This window comes from Sminthopsis crassicaudata, chromosome 3 (assembly GCF_048593235.1).
Source record: "Sminthopsis crassicaudata isolate SCR6 chromosome 3, ASM4859323v1, whole genome shotgun sequence".
In the NCBI taxonomy this organism is placed as follows: Eukaryota; Metazoa; Chordata; class Mammalia; order Dasyuromorphia; family Dasyuridae; genus Sminthopsis; species Sminthopsis crassicaudata.
In genome coordinates this window covers 121,541,933-121,558,581 of record NC_133619.1, presented here as the reverse complement: position 1 = coordinate 121,558,581, position 16,649 = coordinate 121,541,933, and positions in this window count along the sequence as shown.

The following is a 16,649-nucleotide window of genomic DNA, read 5'->3' as shown; positions in this document are numbered from 1 at the left end:
CTTGTGTGGTTCACATAATCAGAATTTATAATGTGCTATTGTCTCCAGAGACTGACGGTTGCTCTCTGGGAGGAGATCTGCTGTGTCAACTCAAATCTCTTGGACAGATTCTTCTTCCTGTAGAGAGCCCTTGTCTCCAGACAGTTGCCACCAACTGTGGTCCAGAGTAGTGACTTCTTCTTCCTCCGGAGAGCCGCCTCAAGACTGGCCCAGGCAAGACTCTGACTCTCTCTCTCTCTCTCTCCCTCTCTCTCTCTCTTTCTGGCCGCTCTCTTTTATCCTCCCAGAGAATGGGCGTGGGATAATGCAAGGGCTTCTGGGAAAAATTACTTCAACCAAAAAACTTGCTCCTCCTAAGCATGCAAGCTCCTCCCCAGGAGTTCAAAGGGGTTAAACTCCTAGTAAAGACCAGAACTAGAGAATGGTTAAGTACCAACTTAGCACTTAGTAAGAACCTAATATCTCATTATCTCATTAGCACTTAGTAAGAACCTACATGTATAAATTCTCAATTTATGATTATTTAGCAAGGACATGTCTAGAACCTGGACAAAATTTGTTATGGCTTGCGGAGTTTCATAAATTATGTAAAATCCAAATCAGATGCAATTTGGAAATAGGAGTTAACACACAATTCACTTTTGAGCACTTAGCTGGTGAAGGTCCGTATGGAGAGAATTCAGAACAGATTAATTATACCATGACAACATATGAGCAAATTGCCAAGGCTGCAATAAAAGCTTGGGGTGTCCTCCCTGGACAGAAAGATCAGGGAGAGGCTTTCACTAAAATAGAGCAAGGTCCCAATGAACCTTTTGCGGATTTTGTGGGATGTTTGTAAACTGCTGTCAAAAGAACTATTGGAGAAAATGCAGCTACAGAAATAATGACCAAACATCTGGCTAAGGAAAATGTCAATGAGATTTGCAAAAGAATTATATGGGGATTAGACAAAGATGCTCCTTTAGAGGAGATCATAAGACAATGTACCACAGTGGGAACAAATGCTTTTTACACACGGACTATTATGAACATGGAAAGACAGGGTCCCTCCTGGCAAGGGACTTCTAGAGAAACTCGACAATGTTTTCAGTGTGGAAAAATTGGACATCTAAGAGCTCAGTGTAAATATGGAGCTAGAGTGAGAAGACAGGGTGAAAGAAGACCTAAAACCCCATGTCCAAAATGCAACAGAGGACTCCATTAGGCATCAGAGTATAGAATAATTCAGGGAAATGGGATGAGGGGCCCAGGTCCAGGACCCCAGGCAAAAAAGACTTGGGGCATGATGGCAGCTGATGTTACACCCAAAGAGCCTTTAGAAGGTCAGGACTCTGATTTGATCAACCAGCAGAAAAGCAATCACATGGCAGAAAGGGATTACCTGATAAGTCAGACAAAAGGCAATCAGATTGAAAAAATGGATTACACTTGGGGAGAAAGGCCTTTTAAACCAATAGGACTGTGTCCAGTGCAAACAACTCCAATGTAATTGCCAGATGATGAGAAGAGATTTAGAAAGTGGTAAATAAAAGGAAATTAGTTAGGTTAACTGCCTGGGAGAGAGGGTTTGCTTGTATTTTAACAGACAGAAGGAAACAGATGAAGAAGGAAACAAATAGGTGGCAACAAGCACCTGGAGAGAGACAGAAAAAGAGAAAGACCTCAAAACAAAGGAGAAAATCTAAGAAACATCTGACACTGAAAGAGCATGGCTAATAAAAAAACTATTAAAGAACTTTAAAACCAGCAGGAATCATTGGATTTCCTAACACAAGATGAGACTAATGGACATTTATAAATTCTCAATTTATGATTATTTGATCATGTTATTTGTTACATATTTCTAGTATGTACTATGTTACACTATGTTACTATGTGTTTATGTAATCTACGTAATTATGTGTAATGCCTCCCATATTGATGGATTTATGTTTCAAGGTCATGACCACCCTATGTTCTAAATCAAAAGAAAGGGGGAGATGTTAGGTTCTTACAAGTGCTAATGAGATAATGAGATATTAGGTTCTTACTAAGTGCTAAGTCGGTACTTAACCATTCTCTAGTTCTGGTCTTTACTAGGAATTTAACCCCTTTGAACTCCTGGGGAGGACCTTGCATGCTTAGGAGGAGCAAGTTTATTGGTTGAAGTAATTTTTCCCAGAAGCCCTTGCATTATCCCACACCCATTCTCTGGGAGGAAAAAAGAGGGTGGGAAGAGAGAGAAAGAGAGAAAGTCAGAGTTTTGCCTGGGCCAGTCTTGAGGCAGCCCTCCGGAGGAGGAAGACGTCTCTCCTCTAGACCAGAAAGCGATTGGCAGTCTCTGAAGACAACAGCAAATTACATATTGGCATCCACAACGTGGGGCAAGGACTTTTGCTTATCCTGACAAGGACTGATTCTGAGCCCTTCAGAGGAGCTAGACTGGACCGTCACAAGAATTCAACTAAGTGGAAGCAGAAAAACAAAGCTGTAGAGGGAGCACTCCAAAAAAGAAAAAAAAAAAGGATTATAAAGTAAGGAAAAAAGGAAAAGTCCAGAGACTAGTCCCAAATCATACAGACCCTGTTTTGACAATTATCTGAGCAGCACCCTAAGCTTAATACAGCATCTAAATTTTAGGGATAAAAATAATGAGGATGAACAGCCATTGTACTTTTGACCAGTTGACAGATCTCACTTTCAGCAAGCTTTTATTGCTTTCAATAAAATTCACTGTTGGGGATAGAGGGTAGCATGGGAAAATCTGTAATTAAATCTTATTTTATATCACATATATTTGACTTCTATATCTTCTCATAGCTATCAGTAAAGGTTGTAGTAGTATTCTTTCTTTGAGAGTATTCATTCTAAGATTGTGGAACCTAAAGCTCTTCTCTACAAATTCATTATTTTGATTTTTTAAAAATCCTCTTTCCTTGGTGTTTAGATCCCCTATAGATATAGATATCTTTTGTTTCTTTTTTAATTCGGAAAGGTGCCTATTCATATCCTCTGACTGTCTAGTTATTGGGGAATAACTCATATTTTTTTTAAATTCAGTTCTTTATATATTTGAGAAATGAAGCTTTTATCAGAGAAACTTGTTAAAGAAAAATTTTCCTAAAGTTTTCTGCTTTCCTTCTAATCATGGAGGCTTTGATTTTGTTTATGTAAAATTTTTAATTTAATATAGTTTAAATTATCCATTTTATATTCTGTAATGTTCTCTATTTCATTTGGTCATAAATACTTCCCTCATCCACAGATCTCACAGATAAAATACTCTATAATCCATTTAATTTAATTCACCCTTTATATTTAAATCATGTACCTATTTTCATCTTTTCTTGGTATATACTATCAGATGTTGGTTCATATCCAGTTTCTACTTTCCAGATTTCCCAGCAATTTTTTTGTTCCCAGATCTGTAATGTTGTTCTCTAAAATGTAATGTTCTCTGAGAGCAGATTTCTTGGGGAGCTTCTGGAGGTGGCCTTCCTTTCAGTTCAGGTCAATAACCCCAAATGCAGCCAGGAGTTAAAGTCCAAATCCTTTTTTTTTTCCTCCAGAGTCTTGTCTCTTTTCCTGGGCCTGGTTAGTTTTCTTAGAGGCCTATCTCTCTCCTTGGTTCTGGGAGCTCTCTCCAAATGTCTCCAGCCAGCACAAAGGTGGAAGTTGGAATGAATCTTTTCCGCCTCCAAGGGTGGGATTGTGGGCTTCTGTGAATCTCCCTGAAGTCCAAGAGTAGGCTTGTCCTTTTGTGGTCTTGTGAACTCCTCCTTATATATGCTCTCTAAAGGTGTAAAGTCTAATGTGTGAACTCCTTTAAAGGTGTGAACTAAGTACATAAGCATTAGCACCTTGTTTCAAGTTCTGGCCCACAGCATAGATCTATTTTTTAGCCGGTAAGAGATTGTTGGGGGGGGGGGCAGCTAAATGGCATAGTGGATAGAGCTCTAGCCATGAATTCAGAAGGACCAGAGTTCAAATCTGGTCAAAGACACTTAACACTTCCTAGCTGTGTGACCCTGAGCAAGTCACTTAACTCCAGCCTCAGGAAAAAAAAAAAAAAGAGAGAGATTGTTTAGGGGATGTCTATTTTGTTACACAGTTTGAGATCTGGTATTGCAAGCAACCTTTTTTTTTTTTCTTTTTTTTTTCATTAATTGTTAATTTTTTTACCTTTTTTTTTAGATGAATTTTGTTATAATTTTTCTAGTTCTATAAAATAATTTTAATAACTTGATTAGTATGGCACTGAATAATTAATGTAGAATTATCATTTTTATTATATTGGATTAACATACCCATGAGCAATTAATATATTTCCTGTTGTTTAGATCTAACTTTATTTGTGTGAGAAGTGTTTCAAAATTGTTTTATACTTTCTGGGTTTGTCTTGGCAGGTAAACTCTCAAATAATTTATATTATCTATAGTTTTTTAATTAGGAAATTTTTCTTTCATTTTGTTGGTAATGTATAGAAATGCTGATGGCATGTAGATTTATTTTATATTCTTCTTTGTTTGCTAATGATTATCCATTACTTTCATTAGCTTTTGTAGTTGATTTTTTAGGATTCTTTAAGTATACTATAATATCATCTGTAATATATGATACTTGTTTCCTCATTGCCTAATCTGATTCCTCCATTTTTTTTCTTCTTTTATTGCTGTACCTAGGGTTTCTAGTACAAAAATTAATAACAATAGTGATAATTGACAGTTATGCTTTACCTTTGATCTTCTTGACAAGGCCTAGTTTATTAATATTGCAGATGTATTGATGGTTTTAGATAGGTACTATTAAAAAGTTCCATTTGATTCATGATTTAGACATAAAGGGTGATACTAAAAGCAAATTAGGAGAACAAGAAATAGTCTGCCTCTCAAATTTGTGGACAAGGAAGGAATCTATAGCCAAATAATAAGTAGACATTATAAAATGCAAAATGGATAGTTTTAATTATATTAAATAAAAAATGGTTTGCACAAACAAAACCAATGCAGCCAAGATTAGAAGGAAAGTAGAAAGCTAGGAAACAATTTCCACAGCCAGTATTTCTGATAAAGGCCTCATTTCTAAAATATATAAAGAATTGACTCAAATCTATAAGAATATAAGCCATTCCCAAATTGATAAATGGTCAAAGGATATGAACAATTTTCAAACAAAAAAATTAAAACAATTTCTAATCTTATGAAAAAATGTTCTAAATCATTATTGATTAGAGAAATGCAAACTAAGACAACTCTGAGGTGTCATTTCATACCTTTCAGATTGACTAAATTGACAGAAAAAAATAATGATAAATGTTGGCAGGGATGTGGGAAAACTGGTACACTAATACATTGTTGGTAGAGTTGTGAAGTGCTCCAACCATTATGGAGAGAAATTTGGAACTATAACCAAAGGGTCATCAAACTATGTATACCCTTTGATCCAGCAGTGTCTCTATTGGGTCTGTATCCCAATAAAATCATAAAAAAGGGGGAAATGCACATGCACAAATGTTTGTGACAGCCCTTTTTGTAGTGGCAAATAACTAGAAAGTGAGTAGATATTCATCAGTTGGGGAATGGCTGAATAAGTTAGGGTATATGTATGTTATGGAATATTATTGTCCTATAAGAAACAATCAATAGGATGATTTCAGACACACATGAATTGATGCTAAATGAAGTGAATAGAACCAAGAAAACATTGTACATGGTGACAACAAAATTATGTGATGATCAACTCTGATAGACTTGTCTCTTTTCAACAATGAGATGATTCAGGCCAGTTACAATGGACTTGTGATGAAGAGAGCCATCTCCATCTGGAAAGAAGACTGTGGGGACTGGATGTGGATCACAACATAATATTTTCACCTTTTTTGTTGTTTGCTTGCTTTTTTATTTCTTTCTCATTTTTTCCCTTTTTGATCTGATCTTTCTTGTGCAGCATGATAAATATGGAAATACATGTAGAAGAAGCGCACATATTTAGCATATATCTGATTGCTTGCTGTTTTGGGGAGGGGAAAGTGGGAGAGAGGAATAAAAATTTGGAACACAAGGTTTTGCAGAGGTAAATGTTGAAAACTATCTTTGCATGTATTTGAAAAAAAAATTTTAAAGCTCCATTTATGCCTATGCTTTCTAGTATTTTTAATAGAATTAGTGCTATATCTTTTTCTGTCTCTATTGAAATAATTATATGATTTTTATTGTTTTTGCTACTGATATAGTCAATTAATTCTGATAATTTTCCTAACATTGAACCCAGTCCTACATTTCCTAATATAAATCCCATTTTGTCATATTGTATGATCTTTGTGATAAAGTGCCGAAATCTCCTTGCTAGTATTTTATTTATTTACTTTTTTGTATTAATATTCATGAGGGAAATTAGTCTATAGTTTTCTTTTTCTGTTTTTGGTTTCACTGGCTTCTGTATTAAAACCATATTTGTGAAATAAATGGAATTCAGTAAAACTCCTTCTTTGGCTTTTTTTCCAATTTTAAAAAAATACTTTCTATAGTATTTTAATTAATAGTTCTTTAAATATTTGTTAGAATTCATATGTGCATTCATCCAGTCCTAGATATTTTTTTCTTAGGAAGCTTATTGATAGCTTGTTCAATTTGTTTTTTCTAAGATATATGTAAGTGTTCTCTTTCCTCTTCTGTTAATCTGACCAATTTATATTTTTGTAAATATTCATCCATTTCACTTAAATTATTAGATTTATTGGCATACAATTGAACAAAATAGCACCTGATTGTTGCTTTAACTTCATTTTAATTGATACTTCTTTTACTCTTTTCTTTTTTGATATTAGTAACGCGGTTGTATTCTTTTTTAAATCAAATTAACCAATGGTTAATTTAATTTATTTCTTTGTTTTGTTGTGTTTTATAAAATCAGCTTCTGGTTCAATCATTTTCTTATTTTCAATTTTATTAATCTCTCCTTTGATTTTCAAACTTTTCAATTTACTATTTAATTGGAGATTTTCATTTGTTCTTTTCCTAGTTTTTTAAAGCCACATTTTTAATTCATTGATCTGTGTTTTCTCTCTTTTGTTTAGTTAGAGATAGAAATTTTCCCCTAATTACCGCTTTGACTACATTCCATAAATTTTGATATTTTGTCTCATTGTTACAATTCTCTTTAAAGAAATGATTTATTATTTCCATGATTTATTCTTTGAGCCACTAATTCTTTAGTATTGGATTATTTAGTTTCTAATTCATTTTTAACCTATGTTTTCATAGCTTTTATTGAATATAATGTTATTGCATTATGGTCTGAAAAGGATGCACTTAATATTTCTGCTTTTCTGCACTTGGTTTGAAGTTTTTATGTTCTAATATATGGTCAGTATTTGTCATGAACAGCTGAGAAAAAGGTATAGCACATCCCTTTGCATTTCCATTCAATTTCCTGTAGAGTTCTATATCATTTAACTTTTCTAAAAGTCTATTCATCTCTCCTTAATTTCTTTCTTATTTATTTTATGGTTAGATATATTTAGTTCTGAGAGGAGAAAATTGAGATCTCCCACTAGTGTTGTGATATGGGAGCCACCTGCCAGTGGCTGCCAGAGGTCTAACTCAAACCTGTAGTATGGATCTCTTCATGTGAAAGGATGATGATGTTACAAGGAGACTGAGAGGCAATTGCATTGTTTGACCTCCCTCCTCTTCCCTCTTGCCTCCAATTTATTTCATTCCCAATCCACAAGGAACATCTGTGTAAGTAAAGGCTGCTTTGCAACTCCTTCAAGTGTTATGATTCACAGCTGTGGAGGATCTTGGAGAACTGACCTGCCCCTTCACTTAAGTATGGTCCTTAACAATTCCCCAGTTTTTGTCTTATGGGGGAGTGTAATCATTTTTCCCCCATAGCATGATCAGTAAATTTATGCATTGGCTGTTATTTAAGTCCATATGCTAAGGTATCTGAGTCCATATGCTAAGGAGTACAAACAGGACTATAGCAGGTGTTGAAGCTTGTGAAATGTCATAAAGGCAAACTTTCAAATGGAGAAAAGGACTGTGGTCAGAATAGGCATTTAAGTCTCTCATCAGTCTCCGGGCTCAGCCCTTTGATGTTAATTATCCTGACTAAAAAAGTCTTACCGGGTCTCTTCTCCCTTTCCTTCCCCACGGGTTACTAAAGGAACTCTGGGAGGATCCTACTCAGGAACAGTTCTCAAGCATTGCTGTTTCTTTGTTTCTTGTGTTCTTATATCCCACATTCATGCGCCACACTACTATAGTATAATTGTTTATTTTCTCCCATAATTTAATAGAATATTTAAAATGAGATCCCATATCATTGGGTAATTCAAAAGAAAGACTGAGGAAGAGTTGAGTATGAACTGATTCTAAAAAAAGTAAAACTGTCTAGGAAAAGGCAAAAGTAGCAATTATATTATACAAATGAGATACAGAGAAAGAATAGACACAGAGAAATAAAGGGGAGGATGGAGGACAGTTGGTAGTTCTGAAAAACTACTTATATGGGGATGGGTGAAAAAGGGAACATTGCACATGTACACCATGAAAGGTATAGCTCCTTTGAAAATCTATAAGAGGGAGGGAATAAAGTAAAGTGGAGTAGAGAAGAATGCGTAAATTTATAGCTGTATGATGAGACATGTAAATTAATGGGCAAAAGATAAAGGTAAAGAGAGTATAGAAGGGTGGTTAGATTAAAGGGAGTGGGATGAGGCATGTTGATTAATGGGAATGAAATAAACAGGGCAGAGCAAGAAGACAAAGAAGGGATCCATAATGGGGAGGAGGTTAAATATTAGCAAAGCAACTTAAGGAATAGAATTAAAGTAGAAGAGTTAGCAGGGATAGGAAATAAGAGATATATAAACATGCTACAATAAGAATCAGGAATAGAATTTATGAGAAATTTTTCTTAAAAGTAGGGTTAGAAGTCATTGACCTCAAAGTCAAACTTAAAGATTCAATCAAAAGAGAAGTCTACATTTTGTCAGCTATATTAATATTATTTTAGATGCATATTTGCATATGCATAATACATCTATATATAAATATATGTATATGTGTCTATATATACATGTAGATGTATGTAGGTGTATATATAGCTCTATGCAGGGGTGAGTATGAATAGGTAGGAAAATATCTATACACACACATATATGAAAATATGTGTGTGTGTATATATATATATATATATATATATATATATATCTGATACTTAGCTATAATCTGCTTGGGGGAGGGGAAGTGAAAGAGGAAAAAAAGCATAAAGTAAAAAGTACACAGAAGAAAATAATCTACAAAGAAGCAAAGAAAAGATAGACAATCATGAAGACAATCTCTTCTATTATTATATATGCTTTCTTGAGAGTAAGATTTATTGTTACATATTTTGAATCCTCCCTGATATTCTGCTGGACACATTACAATGTTTTGCTTTGTTTTCAATTTTTTTTTCCTTTTCTTTCTTTTTCTATTTTGTATTTTTTCTTGTATTGTTTTTAGTTTTAATTTAAAAAAAAAAAGAAAAGAAAGATTGGGGCTTTCTAATTCAGTCTTCTCTGTGATGTCACTAATGACAAAAGTTGTAAAGTAGAATGAAGTTCTAAAATAAGGTAAGAGAAAAGAGACATTTGAACTTTCTAAAGATAAGAAGTTTGGTGATCATGAAGCCAAAGTTTCATCTACCATCAAAATCTTGGCAATTTGGTTTTGTAAATGATTTACCTCACCATTTAATTTGGTCATTGACTCAGGGCTGACTTCAAGCTACTTCAAAGCCGGAGTTTCTCTGGCCTTGAAGATTGGACACTGAGGCATAGTGCTGCATTTGATACACAGTGGATTGGGCTTTCAATTATACCATTGGTGAATTAAGTTATTCCTAATTTGAATATGAGTTTTCCCAAACATCTGCTGTTATCCAAGCAATATCTGCCAAAAGAGGGACAAGGGGCACATCATTCAGCTATGAGTCAGAGATGTTGGGCAGTGACCAAAGGAATGTCTGAGCATATGGCTTCAAGAGCCGGTGGGTCCCAATCCTCCTCACTTTACTTCAAGCAGCCCCATGTAGTTTGTTCTGCCAGATTGATATAGGGGAATCTGTTTCCATCTCTGATATCATAGCAGGCTTCGATATGAAAGGACTTTCTAATGTTAGGCCATCCTTGGGAATAGCAGGTCTCTGTCATTTACAACTCCTCTTTCCTCACTCACCTGGTTGGAGTCTGCCTGATCCAACCACTCTTTCATAGATTACTCTTGATTGTAATCCTAGCTCCTTTGACCTCTAGAATATCATATTTCAAGCCCACTGATACTTTAACATGGAAGCCACTAAATCTTGTGTTATCCTGTTTTTTTTCTGGCTGCTTGTTATATTTTCTGTTTAACCTGGGATTCCTAGAATTTCTCTATAACATATCTGGAAGTTTTTATTTTTGGATCTCTTTAAAGTGATGTTTGGTAGATTTTTTTCAGGGCAGTTTTTTTTTTCTTTCTTAAAGCTTTTTATTTTTCAAAACATATGTGTGGACAATTCTTCAATATTAGATCTTGCAAAAGCTTATGTTCCAATCCCCCCCTTCCACCACGCCCTCCCCTAGATGCCAAGTAGTCCAATATATGCTAAACAAGGTAAAAAATATGTTAAATCCCATATATGTATATATTCTTATACAATTATCTTGCCACACAAGAAAAATCAATTCAAACCAGAAGGGGAAAAAGAGAAGCAAACTAAAATGCAAGCAAACAATAACAAAAAGCATAAAAATGCTATGTTGTGAACCACACTCGATTCCCACAGTCCTCTCAGTGAGTGTAGATGGCTCTCTTCATCACTAAAAAAATTGGAACTGATTTGAATCATTTCAGAGAGATGCCACATTTATCAGATTTGATCATCATATAATCTTGTTGTTGTGTATAATGACCTGGTTCTGCTCATTACACTCAGCATCGGTTCATGTCAGTGTCTCCAAGCCTCTCTGAAATCATCCTACTGGTCATTTCTTACAAAACAATAATATTCCATAATATTCATATACCATAGCTTATTTAGCCATTCTCTAATTGATGGGCATCCATTCAATTTCCAGTTTCTTGCCACTACGAAAAGGGCTGCCACAAACATTTTTAGGGCAATTTTTCTTGATAATTTCTTGAAATAAGATATCCAGGCTCTTTCTTTGATCACGGCTTTTGGGCAATTCAATAATTCTTAAATTATCTCTCTGCAATCTATTTTCCAAGTTAATTGTTTTTGTGATGAAATATTATACATTTTTTTATATTTTGTTCTTTTGACTTTGTTTCTTGATGTCTCATGAAGTCATTAGCTTCCATTTGCTCAATAAAAATTTTTTAAGGAATTATTTTCTTCAATAAGCTTTTTTATCTTTTTCCATTTGATCAATTCTAGTTCTTTATTCCATGAGTTTTTTAATATCTTTTTCCTTTTCGTAATGCTGTTTTTAAGGTGATTTTTTTTCAGAATTTTTGTTCATTTTTTACCAAGATATTGACTCTCTTTTCATAATTTTCTTGCATCATTCTCATTTCTTTCTCCCCCTTTTTTTCCTTTATCTCTCTTGTTAAATTTTGTGAATCTTTTTTTTTTTTTTTGAGTACTCCCAGGAATTTTTCTTGGGCTTATGTCTAACTCACATTTTCTTTGCAGTTTTGTTTATAGCTATTTTGCCTACATTATCTTCTTTAGGGTTTATGTCTTGAGTTTCCCTGCCGTCATAGTAACTTTTCATGATCAGGTCCTTTTTTTTTTTTTTTTTTTAATGTTTTGCTCATATTCTAGCCTATTTCTTGACTTTTAACTTCATGTTAAGATTGAGATCTGCTTCTGAGGTAAAGGAGCACTTTCTCAACCTTCAGATTTTTTGTGTTGCTGTTTTCAGTGTTAGTTCTGAGGGATCTGTAAGTTTTTGGTGCTTCCAAAATGGCATAATTTAAGGAGAGATATACTCATTCTTCTCCTGGCCTGTGCTCTGGCTTATACTCAGGAAAGGCTCTTGTTTTGCTGTAGATGCAAATATTGGTGCTGGAACTATTACCAGATCTCTGTTCTCCAGCAGTCACAACTACTAATGTTCTTTTCTTCCTTGAAATCCCCTTGAACTATGGTTGTAAGCATTCTTCTTTGCCCTGGAATTAACTAAGGCCTTTATTCCCCTGTCATCACAGTGCACTGGTGCTCCTCTTTGCCCTGGAACTGCAATCCAGAACTGCAATTCATCAGAATCATGACCTTAGCATCAGCAAAGAGTCTTCAATAATCTCTTTCTGACCAGTTGACTAACCCCTTTACTATTGTCAGCTCCCGAAGTTGCTACTGCTTCTGCCACTGATGCAGCCATCTCCAAAGTTTTTGCTTCACTCCAGAGTTGACACTCCATCAGACCTTTTCTATTGACTTCTTACATAGTCTTGGGCTGGGAAATTTTTAAACTCCGGTCTTTTATTGGTTCTGCAACTCCAGAATTGAATTTGAGGCATTGTTTTAGAGTTGTTTGGACAAGAATTTGGAAGAGTTTGGGTAAGTTCCTGCCCCTACTTCACTACCTTGGTTCTGTTTCCTAAATCCTGTTTATAACAAAAGATTATGCCCTAGATATAATATTCTAGTTCACTGATTGAATGTGTCATTTAAATCCAAGAGTACACTAAAAATATGCTAATGTGGGAGGATGGGGAGGAAACCAGTCTTCAAACTTTGCTTTGGTACAACCTGTATTTAGTAAAGCCATTTTTGCATGTTTTTTAATGCAGTCCTTAATACAAGAACAAAGGAACATAAGCATTTATGAGAAAAGGTTATGCAACTTTTCTTTTCATTAGAGTATTGTACATTGATTACTTTGAACATTATAATGCAAGGTACTATTTATACATGAAATCCTAACAGAAGTGAGATTGTGTTAAGACTAATCTGATCAAATCAGCATTGTTTTTCTTATTATTATTACTTACTTAGAATATGCTGAAACTAAATTTTGAAAGATTCTAAGTAGAAAATTATTAAATATGATTTATTATATTCCTTTTTGCTTCTATATTGAATTAATTGTTTTATTTAAATCACAACTTTACAAGACCAAGTAATTGTGAAATTTTGCTTGTCAAATGTACAATAATTGTATTTTTTTTTCCCTTTTAAGTTCTGCAAAGGGCTTTTCTTCCTTCCTATTTGCAATTTAATCTAATAGTAACATTGTCAGGTAACATTCAGGATATTTATTACTATCCAAGCTGAGCAGACTGTCCATCCTAAGATAACAATCATCTCCCATTGCCATTGTTAATTTTAGTGGGAGATGGTGATCTATAAAAGGTGTATTTATCATTCTTGTGATAAGTAGGTGGCGCAATAGATAGACTGCTGGGCATGGAGTCAGGAAGAACGGAGTTCAGGTTTGGCTTCAGACACTTACTATCTATTTGATGTCTTTTAACCCTGTTTGCTTCAGTTGCTCATTTGCAAGATAAGCTGGAGAAGGAAATAGCAAATTACTCCACTATTTTTGCCAAGAAAATTCCAAATGGGTCAAAAAGGTTGGATACAATAGAAATGACTGATCAATATAATTCTTACTTAGAGACAATAGAGCCAATAATTAAGTCCATCATAGATATAGACAATTCTCCATTTCCATAAGTTCACATTATGCAAATTTGACTCCCATGTGGTCAGACTAAGTTCTGATCTGGACAGGGTGGGCAGGAGCAGCAGCAGGACCATTGGTTATGACAGCAGCAGCACTAACACCAACACAGCTGCAGCCCCAAGCCAGGGATCTGCTTCAGGGAAGGAAGTTTATCAGATTGAGGGTGAATAGAAGGCACTGAAGTAATTCAGGATGCTGGGGCATAGAGCTAAGAATATAACAGATCCAGGAGTGGAGGTACAGTGAATTCCCTAAGGGGAGGGAGAGGTCTGTAGAAGAGTCCAGTTATAGTAATTAAGAACTGTCTGTTTCCCCCTAATTGACAGCTGCCTATACCAGAGTCTGCTTAGGGTCAAAGATCCGTCATTAACAAGAAAATAATTATTCACCAGACAGGCATGTGTGTCCCAGTCAATTAGTGCTCAAGAGAAAAAAAAAATATTTGTCCATGATGTCAGGCATATAACACCTGGTCAATTAATAGGAATGAATCTTCCAGAGCTCTTCTAGGAGTGTTAGAGTCTTACTAAGAAAGAATGATATCTGGATTGAAGTATCTTTCTCTATTTAATGTGGAGCAAATCCCAATTGTGACCATCACATGTATATTGGTATTTGTAGCAGTATAGAGAAGTCTGGGATAGTATACTCTAAAAAAAGATCTTCTTTTGGAGGTACCCAAGGACATCAAGGGCAACACTACACTTTCAAAATTCAATATATCATTGAGATCTTTATTCATCTCTCCACTTTTTTTTTAAATAAGGTGTAGCTAGATGGTACCTGGATAGAGTACTGGGACTGAATTCAGGAGGATCTGAGTTCAAATCCAGCCTTAAACACTGAATAATTTACATTGTGTCACAACTCTCTCACCCAAAAGAAAGAAAAATTATTATATCTTTCTTAGGCTCTTCATGATTTTTTATATCCATTTGTGTGCTTACATTCAAAGTCTTGAAAATATTGTAGGAACTACCGTGTTTCCCCGATAATAAGACCTATCCTGAAAATAAGACACCCACATACTCTTTAATATTCCGCTAAAATAAGCCCTCCCCCGAAAATAAGCCCTATCGAACTAACTATGAAAACGGTCATCATGGTGATCCCCTGCGCTATATGCTGCGTAGCGGTACCTTCAGTAAGCAGCGCCGCCCTCCCCTCCCGGGTGAAACGCACGTCGCGCTCCGAGCTGCATCCAATCAGAGCTGCAGCAGTGAGCGCGTCATCCTCTTCTTCCCTGGTGATTTGCTTGCTGGCGCTACTGAGAGCAGCGCCGCGGAGTAGAGCTGAGACAGGACCATCTAAAAACTCGGTAAGTTCAGTAAGCGATGGAGAATAAAATAAGCACTCAGGGGGCATGATGGAGGCTAAAAGGGGCATGATGGAGGCTAAAATGGGCATGATGGAGGATAAAAGGGGCATGATGGAGGCTAAAATGGGCATGATGGAGGATAAAAGGGGCATGATGGAGGATAAAATAAGCCCTCCCCTGAAAATAAGCCCTCTGGTGTTTTTTAGTCCCAAAAAAATAATAAGACAGTGTCTTATTATCGGGGAAACACGGTAGGATATAATATGGAAGCTCTAAATACCACAAATGTACTGATTAATTTGAGTACATAGATGTTGCCTTGGATGGAGTGCTGTGTCTAAAGTCAGGAAGACTAATTTTCCTGAGTTCAAATCTGGCTTTATATACTTATGGGCAAGTTACTTAATCCTCTTTGCATTAGTTCCTCATTTGTAAAATAAACTGGGGCATGATGGCAGCTGATGTTACACCCAGAAAGTCTTTAGAAGTTTAGTACTCAGATATGATCAATCAACTGAGAAGCAATCTGATGGGAGAAAGGGATTACAACTGGGGAGAATGGAGTTGTATGTATCTGGGACTACTGAGATATCCCCTGGAGAGGTGAAATCCATCCCTGTCCATTCTATGGATCCCTTGCTTCCAGGCACAGTAGGCTTGACCATTTCACCTCCTGAGAGTGCTTACAAAACAGTGTTCATCCCTATATTGATGTGGGAAACTGGGGAATGTGTAGCTATATCCCAGTCACCAATCAAGGTAGACAATGTGTTACTTATCAACCAGGAGAAGTGGTTTGCATCAAGTTTACTGATACAGACTCCTAATAGGCAATTTGGTGATATTTGTCCAGATTTTGGCTCCCAACAACAGAATCCAGGAATATTTTGGACTGCAGCTATTACAACTGACTGTCCTATGCTCACTATCTATGTAAATGTCACCACTGGAAGGATTGGTAAACACAGGTGCATATCTACAGTCATTAGAGGTGACAATTGGTCCAATCATTGGTCAAAGATTAAGGCAGACCCCTATATGTCTGGCATAGGAGGATCAATAGTAGCTGAAGTGAGTGCTACCCCTGTGAGATGGACATTTGAAGGTAAAGCAGGAGTTTTTATTCCTTTTGTAGCAGAAAAAATCCCCATCAATCTGGGGGGAAAAGACATTTTACAAATGAGTACTTATAGGTTTTATAACCCTATAACTTTGGCTCTTTTGGCAGGGCTGCTGTTGAAGACCTGCCTTTACTCACACCTGTTCCCATTCAATGGAAAACTGAAACATCAGTGTAGGTGGGACAATGGCCCTTAGCTAATGATAAAATTCAGGCCTCATTAGATATAATACAGGAGCAACTTGACCAAGAATACTTACAACCTTCTCTAAGTCCTTGGAATTCCTCTGTATTTGTTGTAAAAAAGAAATCTGAAAAATGTTGAATGTTGACTGATTTGAGAAAAATAAATGAGCAAATGGAAACTATGGGAACTCTTCAGCCTGGACTTCCATCTCTTACTCAATTGCCTAGAAAATGGCCTCTTTGGGTTTTAGACATTAAGGATTGTTTCTATTCTATCCCTCTGGATGAGGAGGATATGAAAAGATTTGCCTTTTTAGTGTCCAGCGTTAACTTAGCTGAGCCTTACAAAAGAT